The sequence below is a fragment of the Phyllobates terribilis genome, unplaced genomic scaffold (genome assembly GCF_046119375.1).
Source record: "Phyllobates terribilis strain yellow unplaced genomic scaffold, ASM4611937v1 Scaffold_404__1_contigs__length_1715579, whole genome shotgun sequence".
Taxonomy (NCBI): Eukaryota; Metazoa; Chordata; class Amphibia; order Anura; family Dendrobatidae; genus Phyllobates; species Phyllobates terribilis.
In genome coordinates this window covers 530607-548556 of record NW_027363164.1, presented here as the reverse complement: position 1 = coordinate 548556, position 17950 = coordinate 530607, and the positions used below count along the sequence as shown (strand labels likewise).

General features: G+C 48.6%; 4 non-coding genes and 2 pseudogenes across 4 annotated transcripts; all 6 read left to right on the top strand.

Annotated features, from left to right (window-relative positions):
• Positions 1-603: 603 nt before the first annotated feature.
• Positions 604-794, top strand: LOC141225317 (U2 spliceosomal RNA). Its single transcript, XR_012292591.1, has one exon. It is a non-coding gene; the product is annotated as a U2 spliceosomal RNA (small nuclear RNA).
• A 1115-nt stretch (positions 795-1909) lies between these two features.
• LOC141225154 (U2 spliceosomal RNA) lies at positions 1910-2001 on the top strand (annotated as a pseudogene).
• Positions 2002-2798: 797 nt separating this feature from the next.
• Positions 2799-2980, top strand: LOC141225114 (U2 spliceosomal RNA). Its single transcript, XR_012292430.1, has one exon. It is a non-coding gene; the product is annotated as a U2 spliceosomal RNA (small nuclear RNA).
• Positions 2981-4095: 1115 nt separating this feature from the next.
• On the top strand, positions 4096-4286 carry LOC141225316 (U2 spliceosomal RNA). The gene has a single exon (XR_012292590.1). It is a non-coding gene; the product is annotated as a U2 spliceosomal RNA (small nuclear RNA).
• Positions 4287-5398: 1112 nt separating this feature from the next.
• On the top strand, positions 5399-5589 carry LOC141225315 (U2 spliceosomal RNA). Its single transcript, XR_012292589.1, has one exon. It is a non-coding gene; the product is annotated as a U2 spliceosomal RNA (small nuclear RNA).
• Positions 5590-16737: 11148 nt separating this feature from the next.
• Positions 16738-16950, top strand: LOC141225090 (U2 spliceosomal RNA; annotated as a pseudogene).
• The last annotated feature ends 1000 nt before the right edge of the window (positions 16951-17950 follow it).

The following is a 17950-nucleotide window of genomic DNA, read 5'->3' as shown; positions in this document are numbered from 1 at the left end:
CTGACTTCTTTCATTTAATGCCTGCAGACTATAAAAGAGAACCCAACCCAAAAAGTTTGGTTGATTAGTCTGTGGCATTCTGTTAAACTGTTGCTTATGGCGGTCTCTGTGAGCTTCTCAGCGACATTCAGCCAGCCAGGTATCCTGCCTGCAGTAGATGGAATGTGGCAATGGAACGCAGGCTGCGCGTGTCATAATAGGCTCTGAGCCTTTATATACCTGTGCACAGCAGCAGCCACCTTCAGTCTGCTGCTGGACAGCCAGCAGCAGCAGCAGCAGGAGAGGTATGTAATCAGGAGCCCTCCTGCTAAGGGTAGACAGCTGCTCGTTCCACCCCACCCCCCGCCTTAATTGGTTCTCCTCCCTTCCAACGGTGTTGAGGCGGGTGGGAACAGCAGGGGGTGAAGGTGCTGTGTTTAAAGAGGTGGAGTTATGCAGATCTAAAACGCGTGGATTGCAGCAGCAGCAAGCCGAAAAGTGCAGGCATGTAAGGGATCTAGAGGTTGACAACATGTCTTCTTAACGGGAGTCCAGGAGCTCATCTCCACAAATGGACTTTTCAGGATCCTTGGGTGGCTCCGTAGTTTGAAACCAATTCTGGTTATCGCTTCTCGGCCTTTTGGCTAAGATCAAGTGTAGTATCTGTTCTTATCAGTTTAATATCTGATACGTCCCCTATCTGGGGACCATATATTAAATGGATTTTTAGAACAGGGAGATGGAAAAAGAGCTTGCTCTGTCCACTCCACGCATTGACCTGGTATTGCAGTATCTCCAGGACCGGTGCACCCCTTCTTTAATGCAGTTTCTAAAATCAGAAAGAATTGAATTCAATGTTTTTTGTTCATTTTGCTTGTTTGTCGGATTTTGGGATGGACTCTTTGGCTTTGCTTTTCTTCTCCTCATTGGATTTTTCATGTTCAAAGTTGCAGAAGCCAGATTACAAGCTCATTTTGGTTCAACTTCAGCAACTGTGCATTGCATTGCCATGTAATGTGATGCAATGCTATCTATCTAGCTCTCCCTTTTTACTTCCTTTTGGATAAACAGACATATTAGGCAAGCATTTTGGAGCTTTCACCTAAATAACTACAGGTGGTGAGATAAGCTGCACAATATAATTGACCTTTCAGTATATTGTTGCACACACACCATCTATTTAGAAAATGCCCTTGTTATCAACAGCAGCCTTTTAAACTCACCTGAGCTAACAGGTATGTGCGCTGGTTACTCTGCTGCGCTTAAAATTTCTTTTTTGGTTTGCTACAATGCCTTTTCTGAAACGTTGTCTCCTTCTGCTGGAACACTGACTTCTTTCATTTAATGCCTGCAGACTATAAAAGAGAACCCAACCCAAAAAGTTTGGTTGATTAGTCTGTGGCATTCTGTTAAACTGTTGCTTATGGCGGTCTCTGTGAGCTTCTCAGCGACATTCAGCCAGCCAGGTATCCTGCCTGCAGTAGATGGAATGTGGCAATGGAACGCTGGCTGCGCGTGTCATAATAGGCTCTGAGCCTTTATATACCTGTGCACAGCAGCAGCCACCTTCAGTCTGCTGCTGGACAGCCAGCAGCAGCAGCAGCAGGAGAGGTATGTAATCAGGAGCCCTCCTGCTAAGGGTAGACAGCTGCTCGTTCCACCCCACCCCCCGCCTTAATTGGTTCTCCTCCCTTCCAACGGTGTTGAGGCGGGTGGGAACAGCAGGGGGTGAAGGTGCTGTGTTTAAAGAGGTGGAGTTATGCAGATCTAAAACGCGTGGATTGCAGCAGCAGCAAGCCGAAAAGTGCAGGCATGTAAGGGATCTAGAGGTTGACAACATGTCTTCTTAACGGGAGTCCAGGAGCTCATCTCCACAAATGGACTTTTCAGGATCCTTGGGTGGCTCCGTAGTTTGAAACCAATTCTGGTTATCGCTTCTCGGCCTTTTGGCTAAGATCAAGTGTAGTATCTTTCGAAAAGGCGGTTTTGGATGTTGGCCGCCCTAGTAGATTGATACATTATGCACACTGGGGTTTAGGCGCTTGTTAGTACGCCAGTTGGCTAATATAGTCATCTGGTGGAAAGCATGGCCCCCCAGGATCGACGCCATTGGGCCGGGGAAGATTGAAAGCCCGAAGTGTGAAGTGCCCCAGGAGTGGTGACCCTGGGGTGCCTTAACTCACTGGGATTGGGAACCCCACTTGAGTTTATGGCACATTTGCACTAGCACTTCAATATTTCTTTCTTCACACACACCCTTATTCCGGGCCTTCTGGCCTTAGGATGGGGAATTTTTCAATTCCCGGTCGAAGGTCCGGGCAGTATTATACTGTGAAACCTTCACTATTTATTTAATTTTTTTTGTCACTGTGTGTCCACTTTTTCACGTGTGTCCACGTCCTTACTAGGATTTTGTCGGGATGCGGTTCCCTTACGGGTTCCTCTCTTGGCAGGTCTAGGGGGGGAGTGTGTGGCCTTCAGGTTCCGCTCCCCCCTGAACCCCCCTGGCTCTCCTCTTTCGGGAGGAGAGCATTGTTGGCTCCCCTCTTCCGGGAGGGGAGCACAGTCTTTGGCTCCCAGTGCCTTGCTCGGGTGAGAACTCGGGCAGGTATTGGGGGTAAGATTGGGTCGCCTCTGGCTCCGGCTGGAGGTGGCTATTTGTCCCTGTTCCTCGCTGTGGCCTTCTGGCTCGGAGGGACGGGGAATGGTTTGGGGGACCCTTCTCCTTTTGGAGAGGGTTTCAAGAAGACCAGCATCCTAGTGCACTTTTTTTGTGGCACTTGTCACTTTTTTAAGCGCACTCGGGTTTTGTACACGAATTCGGGCTTTCGAAAAAAAAAAAAAAAAATCTGTTCTTATCAGTTTAATATCTGATACGTCCCCTATCTGGGGACCATATATTAAATGGATTTTTAGAACAGGGAGATGGAAAAAGAGCTTGCTCTGTCCACTCCACGCATTGACCTGGTATTGCAGTATCTCCAGGACCGGTGCACCCCTTCTTTAATGCAGTTTCTAAAATCAGAAAGAATTGAATTCAATGTTTTTTGTTCATTTTGCTTGTTTGTCGGATTTTGGGATGGACTCTTTGGCTTTGCTTTTCTTCTCCTCATTGGATTTTTCATGTTCAAAGTTGCAGAAGCCAGATTACAAGCTCATTTTGGTTCAACTTCAGCAACTGTGCATTGCATTGCCATGTAATGTGATGCAATGCTATCTTTCTAGCTCTCCCTTTTTACTTCCTTTTGGATAAACAGACATATTAGGCAAGCATTTTGGAGCTTTCACCTAAATAACTACAGGTGGTGAGATAAGCTGCACAATATAATTGACCTTTCAGTATATTGTTGCACACACACCATCTATTTAGCAAATGCCCTTGTTATCAACAGCAGCCTTTTAAACTCACCTGAGCTAACAGGTATGTGCGCTGGTTACTCTGCTGCGCTTAAAATTTCTTTTTTGGTTTGCTACAATGCCTTTTCTGAAACGTTGTCTCCTTCTGCTGGAACACTGACTTCTTTCATTTAATGCCTGCAGACTATAAAAGAGAACCCAACCCAAAAAGTTTGGTTGATTAGTCTGTGGCATTCTGTTAAACTGTTGCTTATGGCGGTCTCTGTGAGCTTCTCAGCGACATTCAGCCAGCCAGGTATCCTGCCTGCAGTAGATGGAATGTGGCAATGGAACGCTGGCTGCGCGTGTCAAAATAGGCTCTGAGCCTTTATATACCTGTGCACAGCAGCAGCCACCTTCAGTCTGCTGCTGGACAGCCAGCAGCAGCAGCAGCAGGAGAGGTATGTAATCAGGAGCCCTCTTGCTAAGGGTAGACAGCTGCTCGTTCCACCCCACCCCCCGCCTTAATTGGTTCTCCTCCCTTCCAACGGTGTTGAGGCGGGTGGGAACAGCAGGGGGTGAAGGTGCTGTGTTTAAAGAGGTGGAGTTATGCAGATCTAAAACGCGTGGATTGCAGCAGCAGCAAGCCGAAAAGTGCAGGCATGTAAGGGATCTAGAGGTTGACAACATGTCTTCTTAACGGGAGTCCAGGAGCTCATCTCCACAAATGGACTTTTCAGGATCCTTGGGTGGCTCCGTAGTTTGAAACCAATTCTGGTTATCGCTTCTCGGCCTTTTGGCTAAGATCAAGTGTAGTATCTGTTCTTATCAGTTTAATATCTGATACGTCCCCTATCTGGGGACCATATATTAAATGGATTTTTAGAACAGGGAGATGGAAAAAGAGCTTGCTCTGTCCACTCCACGCATTGACCTGGTATTGCAGTATCTCCAGGACCGGTGCACCCCTTCTTTAATGCAGTTTCTAAAATCAGAAAGAATTGAATTCAATGTTTTTTGTTCATTTTGCTTGTTTGTCGGATTTTGGGATGGACTCTTTGGCTTTGCTTTTCTTCTCCTCATTGGATTTTTCATGTTCAAAGTTGCAGAAGCCAGATTACAAGCTCATTTTGGTTCAACTTCAGCAACTGTGCATTGCATTGCCATGTAATGTGATGCAATGCTATCTTTCTAGCTCTCCCTTTTTACTTCCTTTTGGATAAACAGACATATTAGGCAAGCATTTTGGAGCTTTCACCTAAATAACTACAGGTGGTGAGATAAGCTGCACAATATAATTGACCTTTCAGTATATTGTTGCACACACACCATCTATTTAGCAAATGCCCTTGTTATCAACAGCAGCCTTTTAAACTCACCTGAGCTAACAGGTATGTGCGCTGGTTACTCTGCTGCGCTTAAAATTTCTTTTTTGGTTTGCTACAATGCCTTTTCTGAAACGTTGTCTCCTTCTGCTGGAACACTGACTTCTTTCATTTAATGCCTGCAGACTATAAAAGAGAACCCAACCCAAAAAGTTTGGTTGATTAGTCTGTGGCATTCTGTTAAACTGTTGCTTATGGCGGTCTCTGTGAGCTTCTCAGCGACATTCAGCCAGCCAGGTATCCTGCCTGCAGTAGATGGAATGTGGCAATGGAACGCTGGCTGCGCGTGTCATAATAGGCTCTGAGCCTTTATATACCTGTGCACAGCAGCAGCCACCTTCAGTCTGCTGCTGGACAGCCAGCAGCAGCAGCAGGAGAGGTATGTAATCAGGAGCCCTCCTGCTAAGGGTAGACAGCTGCTCGTTCCACCCCACCCCCCGCCTTAATTGGTTCTCCTCCCTTCCAACGGTGTTGAGGCGGGTGGGAACAGCAGGGGGTGAAGGTGCTGTGTTTAAAGAGGTGGAGTTATGCAGATCTAAAACGCGTGGATTGCAGCAGCAGCAAGCCGAAAAGTGCAGGCATGTAAGGGATCTAGAGGTTGACAACATGTCTTCTTAACGGGAGTCCAGGAGCTCATCTCCACAAATGGACTTTTCAGGATCCTTGGGTGGCTCCGTAGTTTGAAACCAATTCTGGTTATCGCTTCTCGGCCTTTTGGCTAAGATCAAGTGTAGTATCTGTTCTTATCAGTTTAATATCTGATACGTCCCCTATCTGGGGACCATATATTAAATGGATTTTTAGAACAGGGAGATGGAAAAAGAGCTTGCTCTGTCCACTCCACGCATTGACCTGGTATTGCAGTATCTCCAGGACCGGTGCACCCCTTCTTTAATGCAGTTTCTAAAATCAGAAAGAATTGAATTCAATGTTTTTTGTTCATTTTGCTTGTTTGTCGGATTTTGGGATGGACTCTTTGGCTTTGCTTTTCTTCTCCTCATTGGATTTTTCATGTTCAAAGTTGCAGAAGCCAGATTACAAGCTCATTTTGGTTCAACTTCAGCAACTGTGCACTGCATTGCCATGTAATGTGATGCAATGCTATCTTTCTAGCTCTCCCTTTTTACTTCCTTTTGGATAAACAGACATATTAGGCAAGCATTTTGGAGCTTTCACCTAAATAACTACAGGTGGTGAGATAAGCTGCACAATATAATTGACCTTTCAGTATATTGTTGCACACACACCATCTATTTAGCAAATGCCCTTGTTATCAACAGCAGCCTTTTAAACTCACCTGAGCTAACAGGTATGTGCGCTGGTTACTCTGCTGCGCTTAAAATTTCTTTTTTGGTTTGCTACAATGCCTTTTCTGAAACGTTGTCTCCTTCTGCTGGAACACTGACTTCTTTCATTTAATGCCTGCAGACTATAAAAGAGAACCCAACCCAAAAAGTTTGGTTGATTAGTCTGTGGCATTCTGTTAAACTGTTGCTTATGGCGGTCTCTGTGAGCTTCTCAGCGACATTCAGCCAGCCAGGTATCCTGCCTGCAGTAGATGGAATGTGGCAATGGAACGCTGGCTGCGCGTGTCATAATAGGCTCTGAGCCTTTATATACCTGTGCACAGCAGCAGCCACCTTCAGTCTGCTGCTGGACAGCCAGCAGCAGCAGCAGGAGAGGTATGTAATCAGGAGCCCTCCTGCTAAGGGTAGACAGCTGCTCGTTCCACCCCACCCCCCGCCTTAATTGGTTCTCCTCCCTTCCAACGGTGTTGAGGCGGGTGGGAACAGCAGGGGGTGAAGGTGCTGTGTTTAAAGAGGTGGAGTTATGCAGATCTAAAACGCGTGGATTGCAGCAGCAGCAAGCCGAAAAGTGCAGGCATGTAAGGGATCTAGAGGTTGACAACATGTCTTCTTAACGGGAGTCCAGGAGCTCATCTCCACAAATGGACTTTTCAGGATCCTTGGGTGGCTCCGTAGTTTGAAACCAATTCTGGTTATCGCTTCTCGGCCTTTTGGCTAAGACCAAGTGTCTTGTCTGGGGTCCTTGAGTGTTTTCCCTTGGCCTTCCGGCATCGCCATCTTGATGGCTTAAGCCGGTTGCTGCTTTAGGGGGAGAACGAGGAGGAACGAGAGAGTGATCATAATGGGCGTGAAGATACGCTATGCTGGGACCGATGACAATCGGGTTCGCAATGCATTCCGCATTGAAGTTGATGCTGCTGTCAGAGAGCGTTTCAATCTGTCGTATATGGTGCACGAGGTGATCTTCAAAATCCTGGAAGTGACAAGAGAAAACATCGTCTGCCTGCAGGAATCCCGGAAAGAAGGACGGTATGTCTTGGTGCTACAATCTATGGCGGCTTGCCGGAACCTGTATAAGAAGTTGAGGGAGCAGGAGAAGAATCCAACCTTGCATGGTTTGACTTTTACAGTCTTGTACTCCAAAGGTGATGTTCCCCTAGTCATATTTATGTATAATCCCTTTGTGCACGAACATGACATTGCGACTTTTCTTAAGAGGCATTGTGACTTTGTGAGCAACAGTCACAAAATCATGAACGAGGAGAACTTATGGACTGGCAAATACAGATATTTTGTCAGATTTGGGGAAAGTTCTTCGGAGCCTGGAGGTGTTCATTACCCTCCCCAAAGTTTCTCTATCGGGAGAGATAGGGGTATTCTCTTCTTTCCTGAGGCCCCAGTTTTTTGCAGGAAATGTAAGAAGTACGGACACTTACAAGAGGTTTGTACTGCTGTGCCTGTTTGCTCCAAGTGCAACCAAAGTGGGCATGTTGCTAAGGACTGTACCAATCCAATTGTTTGCAATGCTTGTGGTATGGAGGGGCATGCCTTTAAGGATTGTACTCGTCGTGCGAACGAGGGCAAGGCAAGGGCATACTCTGAGGTGGTCTCGAACTCTCCGAGGCCTAAGAGTGTGGCACCTGAGGCCGCAGTTTCTTCCAGGGTGAAGGTAGTGGAACAGCGTGTGGAGACTGCTCCAGTGAGGGCGTCTGCTGACCTACTGGTGGAGCCCGGGAGAGTGGAAGAGGTTCTGGCAGCTGAGATGGACATTTCTTCCTATCAGGGGGGTTTCATTGACTCCTTTTGTGAAGAACGTGAGGGAGCCTTGGAAATCCCAGGGGACCCGGCTCTCAGTTGGAGCAGTGAAAGTATGGATGAAGAGGGAGCTGGAGGTCAAGGAGACTTCACTGAGACTGGGGTGAGGTCTTCTGAGGAACCGGACCGCGCTAAGAATAAAAGGGCCCGGTTGTCTGAACCATCAAGTAGCCAATGCGTGGCAAGTCCGGTGAGTGAGCGGGATTACCCAGTGGTTTCTCTTTCTCCTGCGTCAACGGCTTACCTGGAGGAGAATTTGGAGTCCACTATCTTTCAGCTAAGTGGGAGTTCGCCGGATGACAAAGGATAAGGAAGGCATGTTTTTTTGCTGAGACTGGTGTTTCTGGTTTTTGAGCCAAAGAATGGTCTCTAAACCAAATTGGGACATTGCGTCCCTTAATGTAAGACTTTTAAAGTCTAGAGTTAGAAGATCTGTGATTCTGGACTTCTTACATAACCATTCTTTTGATATTATGTGTCTACAGGAGTGTGGTATAGAAGAACCCCTGGAAGACGCTGATTGGCCATATGGCCAGCATATCTGGTCTGGCTCTAGTGGGAATAAAAATGATGGAGTTGGGATAGTATTAAATAATAGAAATTTTGTTTTTGAATATTATAAGGTAATAGAGGTGGGTCGTTGCATCTCTGCAGTTGTGTGTGGGAGGGGGTGGAAAGTTAAAATTATAAATATTTATGGTCCTACAAAAAAAGAAGACAGGTTAAGTTTATTAGATAAATTATGTTTAGAATTACCTGGTAGGATCCCTGTGATAGTAACAGGTGATTTTAACTGTGTAACTGAGGGGAAAGTTGATGCCTCAGGAAAAAAATTGGCAAACATTATTTCTGATTTTTTCTTTTTTGATGCTGCTGAGGTTTATTTGGGGAAGCCACCACCACCAACCTATAAAGCTGACAGGGGTGGGATAACATCTAGGATTGATAGGATGTTTTTTTCTAAAAATATAATATGTGATGGTTTTTCTCAATTTTCAGTTCCTTTTTCGGACCATGTGTGCCTGAAAGGTGGTTTTAGAGGGGATTTAAGGCGGGTGCATGGGAGAGGTGTGTGGAAATTGAATGTGAGTTTGCTTGAGGATGAGAGAATTGTGAATGATTTTAAGAAAAAATATAGTTGGTGTAAATCTCAAAAGAGTAAGTTTGAAAGTGTGTTGGTGTGGTGGGATTGGATGAAGTATGAAGTGCAAAAGTTTTTTCGTCGATGGGGCTATAAAAAGGCTGCCATGGTTAGGAGTCAATATAAAGATTTAATGATGAGGGTGGAATGGCTAGAGAAAATGAGGATGTGTGGTGTGGATGTGGATGATTTGTTAAGAAGTGCGAGAGAGGATTTGAAGAGGACTTTGGAGAGGAAGGGAAGGGAAATAATTTTTAGGTCAAAGGTGGTCCATCTTGATAAAGATGGAAAGTGTTCAAGATATTTCTTTAAAAAAATAAATGGTAAGAAGGAGGGTATGGAGGAGATTTTTGATGTGGATGGTGTTTGTGTGAGTGGGGAGGATGTAATGAAGGAAGTGGTCACGTTTTATGCTGAGTTGTTTGGCAGGAAGTGGGTGGATGAGAGTTTGAAAGAAGAAGTGCTTAAGACTTTGGATTGTAAGGTGGATAAGGATGGATGTTCTGGTCTATGTGAGGCAGTGATTGAGGAGGAAGTTAAGAAAGCGGTGTTTGGTGCAAGGAAAAATGTGACGCCTGGGAAGGATGGTTTGCCTGTGGAGCTATATGTTATGATGTGGGAAGTGATGGGTATGGATTTAGTGGAAGTGTGTCAGTTTATGTGGGAGAATGGGATGCTTGCGGGTTCAATGAAGGAGGGAGTGGTGGTCTTAATCCATAAGAAAGGGGATAAAAGGTGTTTGAGTAATTGGAGGCCAATTACGCTTCTGAACGCCGATTACAAGGTATTCAGTAAAATTTTGGCGTGTCGGATGCGTGTGGTTGTAGCTGATGTGATTGGTAAAGATCAAGTGTGTGCAGTGCCTGGTAGATGTATGACGGATAATCTGTGTCTTTTAAGAGATGTGTTGTGGGATTGTAAAGTAAGAAAGCAGAAGTGTATGGTGATGGCTGTTGACTTTGAAAAGGCGTTTGATCGCGTGTCTCATGTGTTTCTATTTGAGGTTTTGCGTAGAATGTGTTTTCCGGAGAAATTTGTGCGTGCCGTGAGAGGATTGTGTAGCACCCTGAGGATTCGGCTGCTACAGGGGTATTGCACCTCAACCCAGAGGTGTGATATTCCACTCCCGGGTAAGGAAGGAGTGTGGAACTGAGCTCGGTAGGCTGCATGCACTACATACATCCCATTTCCGAGGAACAGACCAACGGTACTCCCACTTAGAAATGTGCAGGTACGACCGAGTCTGTTCCTGGCTGGAGTGGGAGGGGGGTGGAACATCCCATGTAGTGTAGGGGCAGATAGGGGGAGCAGTCTGGGTAGTGATAGGAGCTCATTGGGTGCTGGTCACCTGAGCTCACACATAGAGGGATATATAAGGTGGGCACCAACTAGAATCAGGGTCAGTTGTAGAGAACAAGTCAGTTGTAGAGAACAAGTCAGTTGGAGAGGAGCCTGTCTGATGCAGAGAACAAATCGGCAGAGAGAAGGAAACAGCAGCCCTGGAGAGAGAGAGAGTGGAGCAGAGAAAGACCCAGAGGGGGAAGACTGAAGGGACCCAAGAACCCAAATTAGAGCACCGGGTGAGGAGTCAGCAAAAGGGTACCGGAACCCAAGCTGGTGGGGGTAAAAACAATCCCCAGCCAGAGACCGGAGGCCGTGGGCAGCATCTGCCACGGCCACCCACCACATTCACCCCGAAGGCACACCACATGAAGGGTCAGGGAACCCAAGGCCAAGGGTGTCCCAACAGCAGGCCCGAGGGAGCTGGACCTAGGTGGATCACTGGTGGGGACGGCTGAAGAAAGGACAGAGGGAGAGCTCAGGGCCACGCTCCGGACTTGTTTGGGGGTTGGCTGGATCCAGGACCTGGTGGACGCAGCACGGCTCGGGTGGTCACTAGCAGCTGGAGTGACCAGTACAACAACTGCAGTAAGTAAACACCCTTAACTGCACAACCCGACTCTGTCTTCACTGCCGTCTGCACTACACCACCACAACCCCCATCCTCTGCGCCTGTCCCCTCTGAGGCTATACCCCTCCCGTTGGGGGTTATCTCACCAAGCTGCGCACCCACCATCAGCCTCAGCGGACCCTGCTGCAGCGGCGGCCACAGTGACCGCATCACAACGGGTGGCGTAGTCGACACAAAAGAACTTTAATAACATCTGTAGGACTGCCACACAACACTGAGCTTGACGCCCTGGGCACGGGCCGGGTCACAGCCGCTCGGAGACTACAACCCCCCCATCTGATCCGGTGCCGGGTATTCCCCTCAAAAAGGAATATGTCCCAGGGGGCGCGTCAGCTTTGGCGTAGTCGGCAGGATTACGTGCCCGCAACACCCGGGTACTGCGTGCCTGAAGAAAAGTGCGAGTTTACCTCAGAAAGAAGTCTCCCGCCGGTTCCGGAGGGTCCACGCCATCGGACTCCATCACCAGTCGTTTCCCGCCGATTGTCCGCCATTTCCAACTTGTTCCCGCCATCTGCAGAGTTTCCCGCCACTGGGCGACGCTTCCCGCCAAAACCGCAGATTTCCCGCCTTGGAAGAGCAGCGGACGCCATTATGGGCGTGCCAAAGGAGGGCAAGAGGCCACCTCCCATCGTGGGCCGGGACAGAAAATGGCGCCAAAAGTGGAAACCGCCCCCACCAACAGAGACTGTGATGCTGGAGGTGTCTGTCAGCGTGAAAGAACTACCCCTGGAGCTGACAGTCACCGAGTTGCCCCGGGACCGCCCTCGAAGTGGGAGGAGACGAAAGAGAAGAGAAAAGATGGGTGTCGCCTGGAGCAGTCTGGAGCGAGCGCACCCGGAGGCAAGAGGTCTAACGAGGAGTAGCGGAGGAGCTCACCCGGAGATGGAGAGAAAGCAGAACAGCACCGGCCCGCTGGCCAGGAGTCTGCTAGAGACCGAGGAAGGAGGGCAGAGCAGCACCGGCCCGCTGGCCAGGAGCCTGCCGGAAGAAGAGCAGAGCAGCACCGACCCGATGGTCAGGAGCCTGCTAGAGTCCACAACCCCGCTAGGTCTAGCGGAGATCTTAGCGCAGCTCCCCCGAGACCGGGAGTGTGCACAAACTGCCTTGGAGGGCCTCGCAAGGAGGATGGCCCGGGTACAGCGTGAGATACTGGCGGAGTGGAGCCGGGAGATGGCCCAGCAAGCTGGAACCCGTCCACGGAGCATGCTCCCCTGGGAGAGGACACCAACTGCCTCTACGGATGACGCGGGAGGACCCAAGGTCGGAGACGGCGCTGAGAAGGGAGCCGAACGTATGAAGGCAGGTAAAGGGGACGCTTATACCCCATACCGAGAGACCGCCCACCTGCCCCGGTTCCCCGTCGCAGAGCCCGAAAGTCCCCCGTCCGTGCCCGTAACCGCCATGTCACCGCTAATGACTAGGCCCCGACCAGAAGCCACCGCCGCGACCCCTGTGACGTCACACGCACCGACCCGGAGCGTGACCAAGCAGGAAGAGCCTCCGGCCTGGTCGCAAGGCCCAGTACTCCCGGGCCCCGCATCACCAACAGCGCCCCCTACCTCCGCGGAACCTCCGGCCTGGTCGCGAGGCCAGGTAGCACAGGGCGCCGCCGTATTAACGGTGCCCTTTACGTTCCAAGTGCCCCAGGCCTGGCCGCAAGGCCTGGGCGACCTGGGCGCCACCACCACTGCGCCCGCACCCGCAAAACCAAGGGTGCTGAGTTTGGGAAAGGACCTCTTCAGCCAGCTCACATGGCCGGACGGGCGGCCCTTTATCTGGCCCGAGGAGTTTTGTGAGCTGGAGCGGCAACAGAGACTAGGGCCCTTGTGTGAGCCCCTGATCCCGGCTCCGAAGCCCGTGACTCGGGTCTCGCCTCCTTTAGAAGAAGCCCAATTCGTGTGGGACCCCACGGGAGAAGATTTGATGGGGTTCACCGGAGAAACTCGGGCAGTCGCCGCTGAGCGTACTGAGTGTTGTCGTCAGCAGCTAGCAGAGTTTGCGAGAGAACGGGAGGAGAGGCGGGTCAGAGAACAACAGGCCCAAATCCGGAGCGTGGAGCAGAAGAGCCGGACTAGGAGGAACCCCCGTGCAGCGCACTGTCCCCGCACCATCGGGACGGTGATAAAGTTCAACCCGCAGCATGGGTGGGGCTTTATTCGGGACCGTAACAACCGCGGTGACGTTTTTGTGACCCGCAGAGACGTCGAGTCCCACCTGCCGGAAGGTCACAAAGGCCGTGACCTCTACGTCGGAGACGAGGTCACTTTCACCCGGCACAAGTGTGCCAAAGGACCTTACGCCCTCCACGTACACCGCCTGACGGAGGAGGAGTTGCAGTGCGGGGAGGAGGAGCCAGAGGACCCGGACGGGTCTGAAGCAACACCGTATCACCAAGAAAAAACAGGAGGGAGCCGTCGTTGAGGACGGGAGTAGAGACTGTATATAGTTGCCCGTCGGGGCACAGTGAACCGTTGCTGCTAAAATAGTCCCCGTTGGGACCAGTGAACTGTTTACCCGTTAACCCCTTCATCCTACAGGCTGAGGACTGTGAGCAGCCATTCCCTTCCCTCTACCTGGCCGAGGACTGAGAGCGGCCAACTTCCAACTTCCCCTGTATATAGTTGCGCTTCCTAAAGCGCCCCCTACCGGTTTTATAGGAAAACCAGTTTTTCTAAGAGACTGTCGCACTTTTCCCGGACACACGTGGCACAGTGTCCGGAGGAGGAACCAGAAACAAGAGACGACGAGAATGTTTATATGAAAAGTTTTATATATATATAATGTTTTATATGTTTTATATGTTTATATGAAAATTTTGTATGTTTTGGTGTTGTTTTATGTCTTACAGCCCGAGGACGTGCTGTGATTTACCAGGGGGGAATGTAGCACCCTGAGGATTCGGCTGCTACAGGAGTATTGCACCTCAACCCAGAGGTGTGATATTCCACTCCCGGGTAAGGAAGGAGTGTGGAACTGAGCTCGGTAGGCTGCATGCACTACATACATCCCATTTCCGAGGAACAGACCAACGGTACTCCCACTTAGAAATGTGCAGGTACGACCGAGTCTGTTCCTGGCTGGAGTGGGAGGGGGGTGGAACATCCCATGTAGTGTAGGGGCAGATAGGGGGAGCAGTCTGGGTAGTGATAGGAGCTCATTGGGTGCTGGTCACCTGAGCTCACACATAGAGGGATATATAAGGTGGGCACCAACTAGAATCAGGGTCAGTTGTAGAGAACAAGTCAGTTGTAGAGAACAAGTCAGTTGGAGAGGAGCCTGTCTGATGCAGAGAACAAATCGGCAGAGAGAAGGAAACAGCAGCCCTGGAGAGAGAGAGAGTGGAGCAGAGAAAGACCCAGAGGGGGAAGACTGAAGGGACCCAAGAACCCAAATTAGAGCACCGGGTGAGGAGTCAGCAAAAGGGTACCGGAACCCAAGCTGGTGGGGGTAAAAACAATCCCCAGCCAGAGACCGGAGGCCGTGGGCAGCATCTGCCACGGCCACCCACCACATTCACCCCGAAGGCACACCACATGAAGGGTCAGGGAACCCAAGGCCAAGGGTGTCCCAACAGCAGGCCCGAGGGAGCTGGACCTAGGTGGATCACTGGTGGGGACGGCTGAAGAAAGGACAGAGGGAGAGCTCAGGGCCACGCTCCGGACTTGTTTGGGGGTTGGCTGGATCCAGGACCTGGTGGACGCAGCACGGCTCGGGTGGTCACTAGCAGCTGGAGTGACCAGTACAACAACTGCAGTAAGTAAACACCCTTAACTGCACAACCCGACTCTGTCTTCACTGCCGTCTGCACTACACCACCACAACCCCCATCCTCTGCGCCTGTCCCCTCTGAGGCTATACCCCTCCCGTTGGGGGTTATCTCACCAAGCTGCGCACCCACCATCAGCCTCAGCGGACCCTGCTGCAGCGGCGGCCACAGTGACCGCATCACAACGGGTGGCGTAGTCGACACAAAAGAACTTTAATAACATCTGTAGGACTGCCACACAACACTGAGCTTGACGCCCTGGGCACGGGCCGGGTCACAGCCGCTCGGAGACTACAACCCCCCCATCTGATCCGGTGCCGGGTATTCCCCTCAAAAAGGAATATGTCCCAGGGGGCGCGTCAATTGTATGGGGAGGTGATGAGTGAATTTCTGGTGAATGGGTTTTTGAGTGAGAAAGTGTGTATTAGGTCTGGTGTGAGGCAAGGTTGTCCCATGTCACCGGTATTATTTGTGTGTGTGATTGAGCCACTGCTGTGTATGATTCGGAAAGAGAAAGTGGTGCGTGGTTTGTTAGTGCCAGGGAGTGGTGGAATGACTGTGAAAGTCTTAGGATATATGGATGATGTAGTAGTGGTGAGTGAGAGTGTGGCCTCTATGGAGAGAGTAAAATTGTTGTTGAATTTTTTTTGTGGCGCGTCAGCGTTTCGTGTGAATTGGAACAAATGCATGTTTAAATGTTTTGGTGACAATAGGATTAAGATGGATGGTGTGGCTGGTGTGGATGGTGCAATTAAAGTGTTGGGAGTTTTTTTTAATGATGATTTGAAAGGTTATGAGAGTTGGGATGAATGTGGTGAGCGGATTGTGCGGAAGATGAATTTTTGGAAGTTACGTTCTTTGTCTTTGGTAGGGAAGGTTCTTATTATTAAGGCTGTTATTCTCCCTATTTTGCTTTATGTTTCTTGTATTTTTCCAGTGCCCTATAGGAAAATTAAAAAAGTGGAGAAACTAATTTTTGTGTTTTTTTGGGGCAGTAGGATGGAAAGACTTAAGAGAGAGATTTTGTTTAAGCAATATTTGTATGGGGGACTAAAGTTTCCGAATATTGAAGTGTTTCTAACATTGCATTTTATTAAGACTACGGTCATTTTGATTGGGAAGAATAATAAAGGGGCATTTATGTGTAAGTATTTGGCTGGATGGATGCTGTATGGTCTGAATTGGGTGAAGCGTGATAAGAATGTGTCTGTTGCTTTTAAGTGTCCTGAGTGGTATGGTTTGATTGAGAAGTTTGTGAGGAAGAATGATTTGTTAGCAGTTGCAATGAAAGACTTTATGTTGGTTAAGAAGGTGATGGGGAAGATGTGTGTGAATGAGTGTGAGAGTAATGTGGTGGGATTGCGTTCTATGGAAGTTGCGCGAGTATGGAAGAAGTTAAGCATTCAAGGTGTGTCGAATAGACAGCGAGATATAGTATGGATGGGCCTTCATAATATTTTGCCAGTGAGGGATTTTCAGAAGAAAAGAGATCTCATAAGATCTGCAGTATGTCCAAGGGATGGTTGTGGAGCGAATGAGACGGTGAGGCACCTTATGTGGGATTGTAATTTTGCGTATGATGTGTGGAAAGGTGTGGGTGGACTGTGTAAAGGGGTTGCTGGTGTGAAGTTTATTGATTGGAGAGTGACTATGTTTGGTTTTGGTGCTAGTCGTCGTGGCCTAGAAAGGATGATGTGGTTTATTATGGTGTGTGTGCAGGAGAGCTTGTGGGATGTGAGAAATTTGTGTGTGTTTAAAAGAGTAAATTTAACAGTAAATGATTGTATTAGGTTGATCTTAGCAAGACTATATGTAATCTATTTGTGGGATACAAGAGAAGGTGGTGGTGGTGGAACAGATTCTGAAGGTGTGTGGAAATACCTTAAGTGGCAGGATATGGTTAAATACCGTTGATATTTTTTCTGGAAATGTCTCTGGCATAGGATTACTTGTTTGTATTTTTGTTGAATAATACTTTAATAAAGAAACCACAATGATGCTTATGAAGTGGCAGTATAACTTATGACGAAGTCTGGTTAACTGTTTGCTTATATCTAAACCTGAGTGGTTTTAAAAAAAAAAAAAAAAAAAAAAAATCTGTTCTTATCAGTTTAATATCTGATACGTCCCCTATCTGGGGACCATATATTAAATGGATTTTTAGAACAGGGAGATGGAAAAAGAGCTTGCTCTGTCCACTCCACGCATTGACCTGGTATTGCAGTATCTCCAGGACCGGTGCACCCCTTCTTTAATGCAGTTTCTAAAATCAGAAAGAATTGAATTCAATGTTTTTTGTTCATTTTGCTTGTTTGTCGGATTTTGGGATGGACTCTTTGGCTTTGCTTTTCTTCTCCTCATTGGATTTTTCATGTTCAAAGTTGCAGAAGCCAGATTACAAGCTCATTTTGGTTCAACTTCAGCAACTGTGCATTGCATTGCCATGTAATGTGATGCAATGCTATCTTTCTAGCTCTCCCTTTTTACTTCCTTTTGGATAAACAGACATATTAGGCAAGCATTTTGGAGCTTTCACCTAAATAACTACAGGTGGTGAGATAAGCTGCACAATATAATTGACCTTTCAGTATATTGTTGCACACACACCATCTATTTAGCAAATGCCCTTGTTATCAACAGCAGCCTTTTAAACTCACCTGAGCTAACAGGTATGTGCGCTGGTTACTCTGCTGCGCTTAAAATTTCTTTTTTGGTTTGCTACAATGCCTTTTCTGAAACGTTGTCTCCTTCTGCTGGAACACTGACTTCTTTCATTTAATGCCTGCAGACTATAAAAGAGAACCCAACCCAAAAAGTTTGGTTGATTAGTCTGTGGCATTCTGTTAAACTGTTGCTTATGGCGGTCTCTGTGAGCTTCTCAGCGACATTCAGCCAGCCAGGTATCCTGCCTGCAGTAGATGGAATGTGGCAATGGAACGCTGGCTGCGCGTGTCATAATAGGCTCTGAGCCTTTATATACCTGTGCACAGCAGCAGCCACCTTCAGTCTGCTGCTGGACAGCCAGCAGCAGCAGCAGCAGGAGAGGTATGTAATCAGGAGCCCTCCTGCTAAGGGTAGACAGCTGCTCGTTCCACCCCACCCCCCGCCTTAATTGGTTCTCCTCCCTTCCAACGGTGTTGAGGCGGGTGGGAACAGCAGGGGGTGAAGGTGCTGTGTTTAAAGAGGTGGAGTTATGCAGATCTAAAACGCGTGGATTGCAGCAGCAGCAAGCCGAAAAGTGCAGGCATG